We start from the raw sequence: 17,595 nt of genomic DNA, 5'->3' as shown, positions 1-17,595 counted from the left end.
ATAGTTTTTTTTTATATTTGTGGTACAAGAAACAACACTTTTATTCCAAAGTAGAAAAGTTATAGTTAATAATTTCGTTTTCCGTCTCGTATTTTTAAATTAGGACCGATAATTATTGTTTAATTATTAACAAATATATATGTGTATAATCGTTTTTATAAAACATAACAACAAACAACAACAACAACAACAGCCTGTAAATTCCCACTGCTGGGCTAAAGGTCTCCTCTCCCTTTGTGGAGAAGGTTTGGAACTTATTCCACCACGCTGTTCCAATGCGGGTTGGTGGAATACACATGTGACAGAATTTCTATGAAATTTGTCACATGCAGGTTTCCTCACGATGTTTTCCTTCACCGCTGAGCACGAGATGAATTATAAAGACAAATTAAGCACATGAATCAGCGGTGCTTGCCTGGGTTTGAACCCGCAATCATCGGTTAAGATGCACGCGTTCTAACCACTGGGCCATCTCGACTCATAAAAATTTTAACATAAAAAAATAGATTTTACTTGATACTTTTTTTTAAAATAAGTTTTGGATATAGCATTTTGACCAATTTTTAAAAAAGCTAAAAAACGTCATAACTCAAAAATGGTTCACTTTTGCAGTATGCATATGGGGTAAAAAAATATTGTAAATACTCACCCCTATCACCTCCTAACGGTTATACGTCGAATTACCAATAACCTGTATAGAATGTTCGAAAAAAATATATTTGACAAAGATAGTCATAGGGTGTCAATGAATACGCCAAATTAATACCATAACTGGTGAATATAGGATCTCTATAGCGATACTACGAGCTGTATAAAAAAAAAAACTCCATATAAATTATATTGTTGATTGAATTCGCTGAGAAAATAAGTATCATAGAGTTTTTAAATGTAGAAGACACATACTGAGAAAATAATTATAATAATATACATAAGTTATTGAAATTTTTAAGCTTAATGAAATGAATATGGAGTAAATAACCCTTTTATAGATAATCAGTTAAATGTAAAACGTACTAAGAGTTTAGTATGCAAATTAGTTTTTCAGAGTGCCATAAAATTCGCTGAGCTTTACCGAGTCGTCCTAATCATTACAAATTAGATAATTAAAATTTTCCCTCTTTAATTAACTGAACCCTTCATTGAAGACTTAATTCGTTTTAGATGGATTTACTTAATTATCTTTATTCTGTAATTATTGGATACTTTTGTAAACGTGATACGATTCTAGAATCTTCTGTGCCGTCGTTCACAAACTTAAATAAATTGAATTATCATTAAGCTACCTTTATCCTAGCAATAATAATAATTGCGAATTTATTTTAGTAATACAATACTCCGCTACGCTGAGTATATTTTATATGAAACTAGCTGTGGCCCGACCTTGTACGGGTTTAAATTAAATAAAAAAAAAAAATTTTAGCCTAAGTTACTCCTTATTATATCAGTTATTTTGCCAGTGAAAGTCTCGTCAAAATCGGTGCAGCCGTTCCAGAACAAACAGACAGACAAAAATCGTAAAAAAAAATTTTGGTTTGTGTGTCAAATATACATACATATGCATTAAATAAAAAAAGGTTATTATAATATTACAAACAGACATTTGAATTTTATTATTTGTATAGATAAGAACTGTCGTTAAGGCATCATATAAAGAGTTATAACTAGCATATATTCAATTTTATTGTATTAAATAGAAAGCCAACACAATGTTCAAAGAATCAACTCGCAATCTTTTTTATAGAAAAAGAATTTTAAATAATGTTGCATTTCCTAAGACCATACATCACAATCACAGGCTCTCTCATCATGTAAATATACATATCTAGTTTTGCTCACTCCAAATTAACATTCACAAACAAACCATATAATAATGTATATATATTCAATGTCAGATATCGCCTGGACGGCCTTCATTTTATTTAGAAACAAATACATATGTATACTCCACTATTCCTCCTCTGTAAATGAGAAGGCAATAATTCATTAATTCTAATAATAATAACATATGCACTTATAAGCAATGTTTTCCTTTGCGACTGAGTGTGATCAAATATTATAAATTCATTTCAAACACGAGGATATATGTATAGCCTGTAACTGGACTACGCTACTAGTGATGTTGCATAGTTGGTGGCAATTCAACCCATATCATTAAAAAAATACATTCATACAATTCAACAGAGCACTATTAGACTTTAACGTTTGCAAATATTGAACCGACGCGATTCATTTTACACGCAAACCGTCTAATTGGACCTCTAATTGGTGCTGAGCGTTTAAGGAATAAACACAATGGCCCCACTAATGAAATGCATTTAAATACAAGAACGAAACAACGCGATAATTACGGAAGACCATACTTCCAAGAGCGTAATAATAGAACTAGAATTGCATCTCAGTAATTGATCCTCAGATTAGCATTGCTACAAATTGAAATGGCTCTATTTGTAGGAATCCTTGCGAATTGTAGTATATTCAACGGATTAAATAAATAGAACAAGATAAGAAATGAATCAATCATCATCAACTCCCTTTGAGGAAAAGGTTTGGAACATATTCCACCACATTGTCCCAACGCGGATTGGTGTAACACATGTGGCCGAATTTCGATGAAATTAGACATATGCAGGTTTTCTCAGATGTTTTCCTTTACAGCCGACTTCGAGATGAATTATAAACACAAATTAAGCAAATGAATATTCAGCGGTGCTTGCCTGGGTTTGAACCCGCAATCATCGGGTAAGATGTACGTTTTAACCACTGCACCATCTCTGCTCTAAATTAATAAATGAATGTTTAAGAGGTATATTTTGATTTAATTGCCAACTTCAGAAGGAATCTAACTGCAGACGAGGGTGTGTTAGCGATCAAACTCCAAACAACGACTGATTTTATCAACAATAACTTTTATCGACTCGTACAGGACTTGTAAGTTACTCATGATCTACAGCTCCAAAAAACTAAACCCTGGCTTTATACAAGATATAAATCGGTAATGAGTAAAATACTTATTTCGTGTACTATTAAAACATATTGCCTGAGTTCAATCACAATATAACGCAATTTTAAATCTAGATTACATTTTATGTTTATTTTTATTGTATTCAAAAACAAATTTATTTATTTTCGAACCTGTAGATTCATTAGTGATATGCAATTTTAGTTCATCCACAACAACCAAATATATAAATTAAAATGTATACTAGTTATCGCCCGTGACTTCAGGTATTAGGCTCTGAGTTCAAGATTGCTATCGATTGAATTCGATTCAATGGTTTTGACTTGAAAGGAAAACAGATAGTCAACAATCAAAGATACTTTCGCATTTATAATATTAGTATAGATAAGATACAAAACTCCATTTATAAAAAAAATAGGTTAAAAAGAAATAGAAGTTTTGCTTCAAAATCATCGCCGAGCACGAGATGAATTATAAACACAAATTAAACACATGAATATTCAGTGGTGCTTACCTGGGCTTGAACCCGCAATCATCGGTTATGATGCTCGCGTTCTAACCACTGGGCCATCTCGACTCACCAAACAAAAAACCACAAATTTTGTTATAATACAATATGAGTTCACTTATTTCATGACCATATTCGCTGGGTTCATGATCCCGATAACAATTTCTGCCGCTCCATAAATTTCATAGGATGAAAAACGATCGCACTGTCCACTTATCGCTGTCGGTGCGAAAACTTAAGGGATACCCTTTTATCTTTATACAAAAGATTATGAACGTAGTATTAGGGTATGTATCTCACGTTATAGTCTATATAATGACATTGGGAGTTCGGTAAACTTGTAAATAAAATTTTTCTTGATAAATATAATCCAAGTTATTTATGCCTTTAAGGAATAATTCAATGACAAAGCCAAGTCAAAGTCAAAAATCTTTATTCAAAATAGAAGTGATTAAACTTTCTTATTGATAAACAAAAAATCTACCACCGGTTCGGAATTTAAAACCTCAGACCTGAGAAGAACCGGCGAAAGGAACTCAGCGGGATCAATTTTTTTTCCATCTCATGTTACTTATACAATATATATTTTTAATAATAATACAAACTTTTACAAATATCAGAAAAAAAAACTTTTCTTACAGTTATACAGGTACTTTCTTACTTTTCTTAAACCCAACACATAAAACTACAAACTATTTATTTAGCAAGATTTAGTTTTTTAACAAATCACTCTTGCTATAAATGATATGTATAGTATGCATAATGCTCATGTTAATAATGTTTTTATATGATTTTCATAAGATACACATAAATGGAATTTATACATCTAAAATATAATTGAGTCTTCTTAACATTCGCAAGTGCTATAAGAGCGCACTTGAATAAAGTATATTTTGATTTGAAAGGTTACATGAATTTACAGTGAAAAGCAAAAAGCTTAATGTATGAATTTCTTTGGCCGATTTCAGATCAGGTCTCTGGATCCGGTAGTAGGTTTTCAATCAATTAGCAAGTGTTGTTTCTACAACATTTTAATAAAAATATTGAAATTTGAAACATGATTTTTTTTATTCGGCTGAAGATTTTCTCTCGAACAGACAGGCTCTTTTAAATCATTTATCATACATTCCGAAGAGATGCGAACTCCGTGAGAAATACATAAATCCATGTCACAACTTGGCAAGATATGATAACACGTTTTGAGAAAACTCTTTTCAAACATTTAAGAAATAAGGCTTTTCGTTCTTGTAAATTTTGTAATATTTTTTTTAGAAACTGCCATCATGAGTAGCATAATCGACACTTTTGCTTACAGATTATATTTAAATTAATATGTTTTTATTTAAATAAGGATCACTACGTATAGAACTAATACATGGTAATACAATTTATAGTCGCATATAATTTATAACCCGCACTGGAACAGCGTGGTGGAGTATATTCCAAATCCTTTCCTTAATGGGAAAGGATACCCAGCAGTGGGAAATTTACAGGCTGTTACTGTACTGTACTGGCTTCCTTAAAGATGCTATTTCATCAACTTTCGTAACTTTACGCACGTATTCCATCATTTCATAAATGCAAATGAAATTAATGAGTAAAAACCCAATATTAAATTTATTATTAAAAGTATCGTTAATTTATATAGAGTTATGCAACTACTGAAACATGAATAAAATACATCAATTTAATAGTTTAGATCCTTTCTTTCTCGTCTATCTGAATACGCTAGAGAAAACTTACAAAATCAAGGTACAGTCGGCTTAGAAAAAAAATGACATAAGCATGGATCAATAATTCTCTACAATAGTGTTATTGCCATCTTGTAATGTATATAAATATATTATATGTATACCAGTAATCCTGTATCAAGATATTGAATACCGGGTAAAGATAATGATATTATTAAGGCTGACGTACCTTTTCAACTCATTTTAACATCTAATACACGAAATTAAGCTGTGATTAATTTATCCTTTAAAATATTAAAAAATTACAATTTTTTTGAAGAAATGACATTATTTCACAGCACCAAAACATTTTTATCGAAAAGGTATCCCCCAACACGAAGGCCGGTCTTTATACATCTAGCCTCACGACCCACATAAAATCGTCATTCCACCTTATAAGGGACTTACTCAAGCTGTTTTTTCTGGTAATGAATGAATGAGTTATACTTTACTAAGTACCGCAAACATCTCTTCCAGACAACCCAATCAGAGAGAGATTTTTAAAACCATCAGCGTAGGCGGTGCAGTCATAAACTTACATACAAATATTTACTCACTAATACTTATACTTACCACATATATAAATATGTATATATAATATATATCTTTATTATATACTAATACATACTTAAGGTAATAAAATGATATAAAAATACATAAAATTACATAATAAATTTTATATAAAGGTAATTAATTAAAGTCATCTAAATTATTTTTCAGGTAATAGTTTTAACGGCTTTTTTAAAAACTAAAATTGATGGAGCCTTGTTTATGTTTACCGAGAGGACATTCCATAACTTATCATTATTCATCGCCAAACAAGAACTTATCTGCCTCCCCGAAGATCAGTTCTAAGGGCTCTGTGATCCGTCTACTGCATTTTCGATTCTGCAATTCTTCTGATGCTGGTTATTTTGGTTCACCGTCAGGTTTCATCATTTCTATTTTGACTTCGCAAGGAATCTTCAAGCATAGCTCTCTCCAGTGCCTTTTGAATAACTTTGATCCTTTCTATGAGGCGTTTAATAAGTCATCACTGGTATATGGTGGGTGTAAAATATGATTAATATGACCCAGATGACTGGGTGGTATCTACCAAAGCAGATTTGCACAAAGTCCTACCAAAAAGTAAACCACCATTGGCTAAGAGGAATACTGACATATTTAAATTATTTTATAATTTTTATATCATTTAATTCATTACTTTATATGACATTTTTCTTGAAGTTGTTATAGTATTTCGTAATGTTATTTCAATATACATTACTTATGTTGCGGGAACGGGAAATACACATGAATATTAATTAATTTTATCCCTTAACAATTAATAAACACGAGCGCCCGAAATGTATTAATTAGTGACTAATTTACCGTGTCAGTAAGTATGATATATCGTATCTAAGGATACCTCATACATCAAATATGTTAAGGCATAACAAATATTTACATGAAGCCTTAAACACTACGGCCGACAACGCAACTGTAAGCCCAACATTTTTGCTGATTTCCATGGGTAGTGGTAGTTACTTTCCATCAGGCTAGCCTCCTGCTTGTTTGAAAAAACTACTCTCTTTGAATAGTCGTCTAAAAAAGTAAGATACTTTTGTTTAAGTTCTTGTAATTGTTGATAATATTAATGTTTCTGTAAATATAAACATATTATTAAGACTGACTGTACACGGTCCATTATTAAACAATAACTTTGTCTTACATAAGTTAAAACACAATTAGCGCAACCAGACACAATAGGAAACTAAAGTAATGGTATTTATAAGAGAGACTTGAAAGTATTTTTATAAGATACTAATTTCTGACCATGAGTTCGCCCACATTTGAGAGGAAGACCAGTAAAAAATTCCAAATACCTTTGGGATTTCTTATGAAAAAAGTAGGTTACCGGCGATTACGAGGTAGTTTTTACACACCTGATTTTCGTACCTCCATGTACGAAAATCTACATACAGGTCCAAATGTGAGGAAATAGATTAACATTGATAACCAAATTACATTTCAAAAATGTTTATGCAGGCTGTTCAAAGTTCAGAAATATTTTCAAATGCTTTAATATATTTTTTCGAGTTTTTATATTTTCTATACGTATGTAATTTGAGCTAATTAAATGCAATCATTCGAAATTGACTAATATGTAGAAAATCGAAACATTAGATTCTGTGCTGAGCCAAAAAAAAAGTCAACTTTAAAAAAAATATTGCATGTAGCGTATGAACTTTTTCCAGGGTTACTAAGTTAGCTTAATAAAATTAACAAAAATGTCCTAAATCTGAAACCAAACTATTTCTGGCAGTTATGTTAGTTTTATTTGGGATTAAAATCAATAGCAGATTTTAATGCAGATCTATAAGTACTAAAAATCTAGAACGATTTTAGATATTTCAATCGTAAAAAACATATTATATTTTCATAATATGTCCTATAATTAACATTCTGGATTATAATATACCCATTCACTCCAAAGAGTATTTTAATCGTCAGATTATTAATGTGTATTGTTACATTTTCCCTCGCTATTCTGCAATTGGTCAGAATGACTTTTTGAAAAGAGATAGAAACGTGTAACAATAAAACTTTCCAACTGTATTTAATTTTGTTGTTTCTCATTACCCAGGCGAGATAACAGATGCTGCACGTCATATGCGATTACGGAAATGCTTACACATATCTTTTAGTTTTAGCCAATTCTATAGAATTTACAAAAATTGGTACCGAGTTGCTAGAATGTCAGCACAGACGTACTTATAATAATAATACAAAATTTAATTGATATTTAAAATTAAATAAGTCTATATTAACCAGAATTAGCGCCTGACATAAATAGTATAGCAAACTCACCTACCATCTATTGTATACGCATGCGACTACTACCGTTCTAGACGTTAGCCACATAGTAATCAAGCTATGCACCTCTAATTGTTACGAAAAGGTCGTTGTTTTCGCCATGTCATTCTACAGACGACAGACAACAAATAGAGCCGAAATGGCCCAGTGGTTAGAACGAGTTCATCTTAACCTATGATTTCGAGTTCAAACCCAGTTAAGCACCACTATATAATTTTAGAATTCATCTTATACAAGACCACTTTAGAATTCATCTTATAAAAGACCACCACAATATTTTTAGTTGCAATTCTACGTAATTACTAAAACATTGGTAAGTATATTTTTAGAGAAAATGGTTGTAAATTATTGGTTCCCAATATTGATGGTGCTTTGGCGATATATAATACGCTTAATATTTATGATAGCGCCAATGTCTATGAGATATGATGAGTGATACTGTAAATATAGTTCTAAGTATGTTATACATGTTACATTAAAAAATATCGTCGGAATTTATGTCTGCTTTTCAAATAAAACAGTGCATCAGTAATAATTGTTTTTAAACCATTTCTCTTCTCTCATGCAACTTTGTAATCTTTCGAAATATATCAAAGAATATTTTCATCATTAAAACTTTATAGAAGTCTTAACGTTGTCACGATCTCGTTATGTTTTTAAAATGGAAATACTTCTACGTAATTTTACGCGAAACTATACAAACAGTTTTGAACATGAATTCTACCGAAAATAATATTTAATGCATTTTCATTGGGATAACGTTTGATTCGAAATAAATTACTTAAATTATTCAATTTGACTGATAAACATACTTAAATTAAGTAAGGAAGTTGGGAATGTTATTTAAATTACGAATATGATTGTAGTCTGTATCAAGTATTAAATTGAAATAAATATTAAATATGAAATGAACTGTCATTTGTATTTTTACAAAATGGTTAAATTTATTGTATCTAGAGTCAAGATGGCCCAATGGTTAGAACGCGTGCATCTTAACCGATGATTGCGGGTTCAAACCCAGGCAAGCACCGCTGATTCATGTGCTTAATTTGTCTTTATAATTCATCTCGTGCTCAGCGGTGAAGGAAAACATCGTGAGGAAACCTGCATGTGACAAATTTTATAGAAATTCTGCCACATGTGCATTCCACCAACCCGCATTGGAACAGCGTGGTGGAATATGTTCCAAACCCTGTCCTTAATGGAAGAGGAGGCCTTATCTCAGCAGTGGGAAATGTACAGGCTGTTATTTTACTTTACTTTACTTTTATTGTATCTGCCATATATCCTTATGTATCTTGCTTGCTTGCGTTGTGTTTTTATGCATGATTTGCAAATCATTAACGTTATTTAACACTTATTTATGTCGTTCGTCGTCGTTCGTTCTTTCTGTTATTCAAGAAGTATATATTATTACAATAATTCTGAAAAGTAGTGCGTTAATTTGTGTTCATTTATGTTTCGCTTCACTTAATATTATCTGCAATCATGGTAATATAATCCTACGTTCAGGATAGGGAGAGAAGGATAGCTAGTATTTTGAGGAAAAATAAACAATTTTCTACACTTTTTTAATCACTCTTAACTAAAGTATAAGCACTATGAATACTTCAGCTGCGCATAATTGAATAGCGCGACAAAAATGTACATTATTTTTCTCTAAATTAAATGAAATACACTATATTCAATTAGATACATTTTCGATTATTACTTTTATAATTATAATCGACATTATTTTTGATATAACGCAGATTAATCAAGAATATATTAAATTTTACGGAAAATTTTATTTAAAAGTTATCGATAAATGTAACTCTATCAATCATCGCTCTTGCTTGCGGTAAGCTAGAGCAATCAACTGATTGCAATGGCTGAGAGCTGCTGAATCAAATAAGACTTGTATCCACTGAAGGCGATACGTCAAAATCAACCCAATCTAAAGAGTAAACATCTAACCTTAGATTTACTTATGCAATCTGCTAATAAATCTGTTGATGCACAAAATTCTTGATTAATACTTCATTTATAATATGATTTTGCTTGTATACAAAAGAATTATTCACATTAGATAAATATATACAAATATTAAAAGTATAACACAGGATTGGTTCGTTTCTTGTTCAAAGGATTGAACGATCAACGATGAAATGCTGCATTCTTGCCACCATTCCACGCGGTCAAGATTTATATAGTTACTATAATTATATCCACTATAATTTTTCATTACAAGTTTCGATAAACTTTGCCTATATACTATAATGTTTGTCGAATCTATAATGAATAAGATCAATTTCAGTCACAGTTTTGTATTTGACTTTTACAATATATTTAGCCTACAGAAGTGAAATAGATTAAAAAAAAAAAAACAAGAACATAAATTACTTAATTTATTGTAATAAGTAATTTACTTAATATCACTTATAACAAATCAGAAATTGCGCCTTTATTGACCTTACTGTTCGCGCCCAAAAAGAAAGAATAATGACGGCTTGGTACGGTTTCGCGCGCTTTTTTTTTTTTTAATTCTTTCCAACCAGTTGTATAGTTAAAGGAATCTCCTAAATATATATTTATTACCTACATATGAAGGTATAGGCTGTATTGCAACGTAAATATTTTATCCGAAAATTAACTTGACGTTTTATCTGTATGAGTGTTATTATAACGAAGTAACAAAAACTGGCCTATTTATTATAGATAGATTTTCCAAAAAAAAAAATTGAATTTACTAATCGAATTTAAAAATTATTATCTCGGTTCCTGCTGATTGCCGGTTGATCAAATCGAATTCAATAGTGATTTTCTTTTTAAAAACGTCCCTCTAGTATTGAATGATGATCAACTCGATATCCACAGATAATATAAAGATGATATATAACCTTTGTGATTGTATTATAACCATTGTGATGATAAAACATATATTATTAAATGATTTAAAATAAACTTATATATTTAACGTTTGTGTATACATGAAGTGACACTATTTAATACCACAACTTAAAAGCAATCAATAATATTTAGTATTAATAATATTTCAATTATTTTGCTTGTTTATGTCATACACCTCATAACAATGAAGACGAGTATGAAATTTATAAACACATATTAATCACTTGAAAATACAACGCAAATATAAAGAGACTAGAATCATCTCTTATCCAGTAATCTCAGAAGTAGCTTTGTAATTTCACGTTAGGTATAATTAACACTTAATACGGGTTAACTACGGAAAATAGAACCAATAGTATGTTACTCTTAAAAAAGAAACGACGAAAATAATATTTAAGATTTTTTTATAGTGGTAGTGCCATGCTGTATACCTTCGGGTTACAGCCGAATGGGCCAACACGCCTGGGGAAGAACCACTCTCTCACTTAAAGTCGTCTTAACTGGTAGCTCTGCTACCGAGTTTCGTCCATTAAGTGAGAGTTCCGGAGGCTCGATCCCCCTTCCCCCCAAAAGAATTTGGTTCAATTACCCCAGGACGGTACCATCAGCGACAGCGATGGAGAATCCCTCTCTGGGCATCCATGCTCAGGACGTTTACCACTGAGCAGGGATGCCCAGGCTACCCTCCGAATACTGGAGGGGAGGAGGCAATTTTGCGCTCACCACCACCTTGATGTCCGAAAATCCAAAACAGCGCGATTTTTAATTTTTACCACTCTGTGGAACCAGCTTTCGCCGGCGGTTTTTCCGAACCGATACGATTTGGGAACCTTCAAAAAAAGAGCGTACACCTTCCTTAAAGGCTGACAACGCACCTGCAAGCCCCCCGGTGTTGCAGATGTCCATGGGCGGTGGGGATCACTTTCCATCAGGTGAGCCTCCTGCTAGTTTATACTCTGTAACATTAAGAAAAATAAGAAAATCGATGGGAACCAAACAGCTGAAATGCTAAGCCGCTTATCTATTTAGATTTTCAGAAAGAAGCTCAACATCATTAGTTGTCTTTATTCGACCTTCACAAACTACAAATACATGTGACTAAGTTGGTATTAACTTATGATGTTTCAAAATATTGTAGCATCTTTTAGTTTGTCAATCTAAAGAGAACACAAGAATATACTTTCGAAGCCACACTACAACTTCCGAAATGAAGATAACTATATTCGTTGATATTAACCAAAACTATTTCTTTAGAATTTGCTTTACGATTATTAACTATACTGCACTGGAAATAAGGTTGCGATATGTATCGACAAGTCTTAAATCTGAGATTTTATAGTCGAGTTCTCGGCGATAAAACAGAAAATCAGGTTTCGTTCTCAATTTCAACAAATTCAAAAAGGCCTAGGGGACTTCAATGTGATTGGTTTGTATTTGATATGTTATCGGATCAGATTCGCAACATCTGTTGGTGCAACCGACAGTTTTACATATGAAAACTTTTGAAGCGAAAATAGACTTTAAGATCAAAGTTTAAGGTTCAAATTAGAATGTGCAAAGAAATTGCAAAATTCCCAAAGAATTAAATGTCAAACACAAAACAAGAGATCAACTGTAACAAAAACGGTGCGATGAAAGTATCATGTTTTGTTACTCAAAGGAATTTGATATATAAAAACTTTTTTGAAAATCCTCTTTAGCGTCTATCGTTTTGAAATTCTAATTAAACATTCCTGAAAAAAATCTCAAAGCGAAAATGGTCGAATACAATATTTTTTTATGACTAGTTGTGTATATAACTTCGTGCGCCTTCATCTAACAAATAAGTTATTGTTCAGTTCGCAGGTTTTACTTTAGATTATTAATCTATTAGGAAGCTTTTGTGATATTTAGCTGATGGGAGACCGAGGTGATGGCGCTGTGGTGTCATACGCGAGGGCTGTGCTTGTTGCTGGACATAATTTGGACATTGCAGCGTGACTTTATAATTATTTTAGTTATAATTCTTAATTAAAAGTAGCCTAAAATACTTCTTATTACATCAGCTATCTGCCAGTGAAAGTCCCGTCAAAAGCAGTCCCGGCTGGATTCCAGAGATTACTCGGAACAAACTGACCGACTAATAGACAGACAAATAGTAAAAAATGTATTTTTAGTATATGTACCGTGTATATGTACATATGCATTTAGTAAAAAACGGTTATATTAATATTACAAACAGAAACCCCAATTTTATTACACGTCTAGATAGATTTACTAAAGCAACTTAATAAGATCAAAATAATTTCCCATATACCTATAACTACTACAGCATTATTTAAGGACTTGCCTTGCAATAAAATATATACTTTTACGTACCAATACCATTATGAAAATATTTATTAATAAATAATAATTTATAAAAAAATAGTAATTACATTAAGACTGAAAATACAGAAGATGTAAGATGGCATGATATCATAATGTATAAAACTTTCTTAGATACAGGGTAATTTTTATCCCGGAAAATGGGTGTTTCCTTAGGGGATGTCTGCAATTTGTATCTCCACATCCAACCGACACGCGAAAGAAATTGCGTGCACTCTAAAATAGGCTTTATATTTTAAGTGCTCCTGGCTGAATACAATAAAAAAATTACAATAATCCATTTTTAATTTAACGTAACCATGATTAGTCTTGTAATCCGTAAATCCAAGTTGATTAATCAGGGACATTTTTACGGATGCCTACCGTCTTAGAGGTCGTTGGAACCCAAGGGATGACCGGTAAGGGTTGATAGTTCGTCGACGAGATTAGTTGATCCGAGCCACGATTAGCCGGGAACGAAGTTTGATTTGATAATTAAGATGTGAAAGATTACACCGTTAAGTTACACCATAAATTATATATAAAGAGAAATTATACATTTTAAATTATGGATGTTAAACAACTTCGAAACAACGATAATTATGAAGAACAGCAATAAATTAAAATTCAGGGAAATAATGTACAGATTAGTCACGTTTGTAGGGACAATATATAATTCATTGTCGTACAATCGTACATAATAAATAAAAAGTGTATATTACCAATAAAATGGATATTAAATAAATAATGGCAATATTCAGCCGTTCTTTTTTTGAATCAGGAAACATTCATTTATTTCGTTTTAAAATAAATTCAATCTATTTGAACGTTTCTTGATAGAAAAGTATTTAAAGAAGTAAATTTAGCTTAAATTTGTCCGTTAAAAATCCACATACTTCTATCATGAAAGGAAATAAATATTAATAATATAATAGAAAAAGGACTGACAAAACTGATATAGATGTAATTTGGTATGAAGATAGTTTGAGTTTCGGGAAGAACATTGACTTTTTTAATACATTGGAGGTGTAAATTAGCGATGTTTTTTCTGTCATAAGTAAACATTTATAAGTTTCACGCGGCTATAGCCGCAGGTTCTGCTAATGTAAAATGAATGTTATACAATATTTAATTATTAAAGTACTTAAAAAAAATGTAAACAGCTGCTTTTTTAAATATAATAAGTGTACGTATGTCAATAAACTCTTTTTTAAAACTTAATAGCTAATCCGATTTTGATGGCATTTCTGTGTTTCGTTTGTTATCCCATCCAAGGAGCTCTGAATGTTTCAATTCAACCGAATTCTATGATTTAAAAAAATATGGTTATGTATATCATCCCTACGAAATCGAAACAAACAGCTAGTTTAAATAGGGTAATATAAAAGTATAGACCTTACTCGCTTCTGACAATAACCTTTTAGACCCACATCACTCTGACAGACTAGACATGTGACGTTTAATGTAACCGATTGGGTCCTTCAATTAAAATAATAAACATATTTGTTTATTGTATGATACATTTCTGAGGTTCGACAAATTGCATATATTCTTTACTAACTGTTACCGCGACTGTGTACGCATTTGAATGTAACAAAAAGTTGGTGTTGTATCCTAGGTACTCCTTATTGTAATAACTGTATGCCAGTGAAAGTCCCGTCAAAATCGGTTAAGCGGTTCCGGAGATTAGCCGGAACAAACAGACTGTAAAAAGCCCTGAAACGTCTTTCGTCGCATGAGCTTCGGGAACTATTGACAATGAAACAAAATTATGTTCTACAATATTAAAGAACATATCAATATAAAAAAAACTTCCCTATACTATATGTAAAACTATTATAAGTCCTTATTACATTTTAAAAGTTTTTAGAAATACCGACCAAAATTACATAAATTAGATAGATGTTATTCATACTTCTGTTTAAATCCTTATCCAAATAAATAGAATTGTTTTCAGGACTTTTTCAATTCATATAGATTACTTTTTGAATTGTTCAAATCCACTATTCCGTTCAATAGATATTACGAATTTAAAAAGTCATAGAAATAGAATAAAAATAATCTCTCTTCTTTGAGATTAAACACGTTACTTAAATAAAACAAATTCGGATGGTAAGTAATAAATAGATTAAATAAATATAGTACTGCGGTTATAAAAATATAAAAATGTAACAGCAAAAAGTTTATATATATAATAAGCAAAGCCAGGGCGGGCCTCTGGTTACTAATAAATTTGATGTAAATACAACATTTACTGCCTATTCTTATAAGGAGCTCTAACGCAAACACATACTATTATTCTTGGACAGAGCCGTCAATGGCAATATAACAGTGTGATATTGCTTTTTTTAAGTGAGTAGCGTAAACGTCGACGATGCCAAATGAAGGTTCCAATAGCGCTGGCAAAATGCCAATTTCCTTAATATTCTATTTGCAGTTTTATTGAAAAAGACGTGATCCTTAAATATAATGTTATATACGAAATTTTTGAAAGTGTTTTTACTTAAAATAAGTATAACGTAATAACTTTTACGTTTGGAATATTGAGTTACTGCTTGTATATTTTTAGTTAGATTTCAAAAATAAATAAAGCAGGTCTATTAATAATACTCTATCTTTAATGGTAGTACTAGTACTGAAGTAAAGTTACAAATATATTCAGATAATTATATAAAAAAAGGAGATTTAGGTAAAATTAATGAAAATAACAGGGAATTCCTCGTGGAACGTAAATCAAAAACGCTAAGAAAAACCCACAAATAAAACCAAATGAACACTGAAAAAGTATCTTTTAAAGTTAATCTTATTTAATAAATGTGTCACGCTTCATTCCATTGGGTTGCAGTCGAATGGGTCGGTACGCCCGGGTAAGTATCACACTGTCACTAAAAATTGTAGCTAATCTGCCACGTCGTCGTTTCGTCCATAGAGTCTCGGAGGACCAACCCACGTATCTTCCTAAAATATTATGGCTGTATAGAATTTGGTTTCATCAGAAACAACGTGCGTTTGGGGAATTAATAACTAACTCCTATGCGCATACTTATTGAAAATCAACAACATTCACTGCTATGCAAACAATACCGTTGACACCTTATAGACCGGCCGTGCTAATGTCACACGTCGACATAAACCGTAACACAAAACGTGAACGCCAAGTATTCTGACAAGTTAGAATACTCGGCGTTTATGTTTCGAGCCTCGTTCAAATCTGCGATTAATTCGAAAGTAAAATCGAATTGACATGTGAACAGCTTGATGTGCTCAAAAAGGTATTGTTCTTCAAGTCACCTTTTCGCTTAAAACTATACAAGGCGCAAATTTGACCCCACATGGAGTTCTCCTCTCACCTCTTGGTGGGAGCCCCCAAACAAAAATTTCTTCTATTTAACCCTTAAACAAAAACAAGTTGGTATGTATTTTTTTTTTTGAAGTTGCATTGAATTTTGTGTAATGGTGTGTCACTGATTTCATATATAAAATCAAAATTTATAAAAAATAGGGGATGGGGTAGTTTTACTGGTGGTAAATTATTTATCATTGTCCATTTATGACTCCTAAGCTTTTTAATTTGGTGGTAAGATAGTTACCACTGTCCGTTTCCAATCGAATTCGAATCGAATACTGGTTATATTCAACACGTGGGTACATATAATAGTATATTATGTGAATGGTGTGGTTATTTAACAAGGATAAAATGTGAGATTGAGATTACATGGGGGTTCGATCAAAATTGTGGAATGAAACTAATTGGATTTTTGTATATATAATTTAATTTTATCAAAGCGGGATCAGACAGTGATAAATTATTTACCACTTTTTTGAAATGTCTACACTATATGAATAAGTCAATTGCGAATGCTGCTAACGAGTGAGATTACAAACAAAATATTACAGTTTTGGATTTTGAACCGAAAACGGACTTACCAGTTTTTTTTATCACTCAACACACCTGCTAAAAATTCGAATAAAATATCTTTAAAAAATATTAAAGTGTACAAATAAATAACATAACGTAGATACCTTTAGTGCTACCATATCAAATATTAAGATGCTATCGATGATCAAGCCCTTTCCAAACAGATTTAATCTCACGCAAAGCACTTCTGCTTCATCAACTCATCAAATTCTTCTGAGTTCTTTCATAAGTTGGAAGACGGAAAACATCATGAGATAGACTGGACTTAAATTACGTTGGTACATACATTATTACCTTCAAAGAAGGTACGTCCTTGGGGAGTGATTATTCATTTATTTAAATAAAGTGCGGCTAAATAATTTTTTTACTGATTTGATAAATTATAATA

The sequence above is a fragment of the Vanessa cardui genome, chromosome 12 (genome assembly GCF_905220365.1).
Source record: "Vanessa cardui chromosome 12, ilVanCard2.1, whole genome shotgun sequence".
Classification (NCBI taxonomy): domain Eukaryota; kingdom Metazoa; phylum Arthropoda; class Insecta; order Lepidoptera; family Nymphalidae; genus Vanessa; species Vanessa cardui.
Note: the sequence above shows the minus strand (reverse complement) of the source record.